Source organism: Sorex araneus, chromosome 10 (genome assembly GCF_027595985.1).
Source record: "Sorex araneus isolate mSorAra2 chromosome 10, mSorAra2.pri, whole genome shotgun sequence".
NCBI lineage: Eukaryota > Metazoa > Chordata > Mammalia > Eulipotyphla > Soricidae > Sorex > Sorex araneus.
The window spans coordinates 17,391,765-17,394,198 of NC_073311.1; the positions used below are offsets into that span (position 1 = coordinate 17,391,765).

General features: G+C 38.4%; 1 pseudogene; it reads left to right on the forward strand.

The window, feature by feature from the left end:
* The first annotated feature begins 2,130 nt into the window (after positions 1-2,130).
* On the forward strand, positions 2,131-2,223 carry LOC129399250 (small nucleolar RNA U13; annotated as a pseudogene).
* Positions 2,224-2,434: the final 211 nt, after the last annotated feature.

The following is a 2,434-nucleotide window of genomic DNA, read 5'->3' on the forward strand; positions in this document are numbered from 1 at the left end:
TACACAAAGGAATTATGCTCAGGGTTTCAACTATAATTCTTTGATAAAAGCATGTGTCAGGACCTGGATGATAGTTCAAAGTTCTGGGACACAGGTTGGTCATGTTCTAGGACCCAGATCTGATGCCCAGTACCTCATTTTCCGAACACCCTTCCTCCCACCAGCAGCAATAAGGCCAGGTGTAGCCTGGTTGTTCCTGAGCACTGCAGGCCTTAGAAGATCCATATTGCCAGACAAGCACTAAAGCTATCCAACTGTCAGATCCACAAAGTGGAGCTGAGTAAGAGATTTTTGTGATTAGTTTAGATAAAGAGAGACAGAGAGGAAGAGAGAGAGAAATATGAAGCACTGTTCCTCAATGTAAGTCTTAAATTTTCTAATCATTCTCTCTCTTTCTCTACTTCTCTTACTCCCTCAACAGTAAATGATTTCTGGACAGTGGAGTCACAGAATAAAAGGATTTCAAGTCATCCATAAACTTAAATCACCTCTTCAAAAAAATATTCCCAGAACATTCATGGAATTCACAATAGACTATGATATGAACAAAAAGGTATTTTAAAAGCGCTTGATATGAGGGAGGTTTGTTGTGGCAGCTAACTAGTGAGTCATGCACTATATATGCATATATATGTATATATGCACTACTCAAATCTTGCTTATTGAGCAATGAAAAGTCTTTAGTGTTATACAGGGGAAAGATGCCAGACCTATTCAAAACAAGGTTGAAGATGGAAGGAAGGTACAAGAGTCACTTTCTTCTAGAAGCTACAGTGATAATACATTGTTGTTTTACTTTTCCCAGTGGAAAACTCTCAGAACCTATATTTACCGTTGTTTCTTGCTTATCATAAGTATAGACAGTCTCTCTCTTTCTCTCCCTCACTCTCTCTGTATATCTCTCCCTTTCAGAGAGAGGCAGTGGAGGAGTGGGGGGGGGGGAGAGTGCTGTTCATTCTCTTAGCAATGTTTTTCAATGGTTAAGGAGTAGAATACCATTAATGGTTGACAGGTCCCTCACACAGAAAAAGTATATGTCAAGAATTCAACCACCCAGAAATTACAAAATGATTACACCTCCATTTTGTGATACAAAAGAACAGAGAAAAATAAGACCATTAGGTGAGCTTTATCCACTCCACATGAATATTAAAATATGAGTCATAATGCAGGGAAGTTCTTTGAATGAGCTAGAGGGGCTTGAACTGATCTTTATCTCAACCTCAAGGTAAGTTTATGACCAACTTGTTTATAAGTCAGTTTCAGCAAGAGTGAGCCTGTGCAAAACTTCAGTAAAGCTGGCAGAAATAGAATGTGAATGAGTAAAGCATAACGAAATAAAATGCTGTGATAACATAAATACAGAGATCCTCTATAATAAACTCACAAGTTCCTCAGATTGCAGTGTCATTCTGTAGCACTGTTGTCCTATTGTTCATTAATTTGCTGGAGCAGGCACCAGTAATGTCTCTATTGTGAGACTTATTATTTTCGGCATATTGAATACGCCAAGTAGCTTGTCATTCTCTGCCGTGCAGGCAGTAGCTTGCCTGACTCTCTGAGAGGGACGGAGGAATTGAACGCATGCAAGGCAAGTGCTTTTGCCTCTGTGCTATCGCTCCAGTCTATCATTAGTCTATAGATTAAAAATATTAACAGATAAAATGGAATGAAGGGAGGGTTTAGGTTATACCTGCCTGTGTTCAGGGTCTGTTTCTTGCTTTGTGCTTAAGGATCACTCTTATGAGTGCTTGGGATACCAATGACCAAATCAAGGTCAGCAACAGACTTAAATGTGTATTATGTCTCTGCTCTAATTTAGAAAGGTACATAAAGTATGAGCTGGAGCTCAGTGGTAGGGCATTTGCCTTTCATGCAGCCCACCCATGTTCGATTCCTCCTCACCTTTCAGAGAGCCCGGCAAGCTACAGAGAGTATTGCACCCACGGCAGAGCCTGGCAAGCTACCCGTGGAGAATTCTATATGCCAAAAACAGTAACAATAAGTCTCACAATGAGAGATGTTATTGCTGCCTGCTCAAACAAATCGATGAGTAACGGGATGACAGTGACAGTGACATAAGGTACAATTATCAAACATCATTGGCTTTTGTTAAAAAAAAATGCTCAGATCCTTTTCCAGTTCATAAGAATGTTGTTCACAGGTTTGTGTTACATGTACCTCCCTTGTCTTATTATGAAGTCACAAGTTACCCATCTGAGGTAAAAAACAAAATAAAACAAAATATCATTTTAAACCTTATGGAAGTACAATGTTTGGCAAATTCACAAACAAATAGTGTAATATATTATGTAATTTAAGTGTGAAATTTATTATACATAGTCAAATAACATTGCAAATAAAAATTAACATTCCTGGTTCTGTGAACTCTTAGAGATATACTACAAAAGTATATATGATAATTTGAGAACTT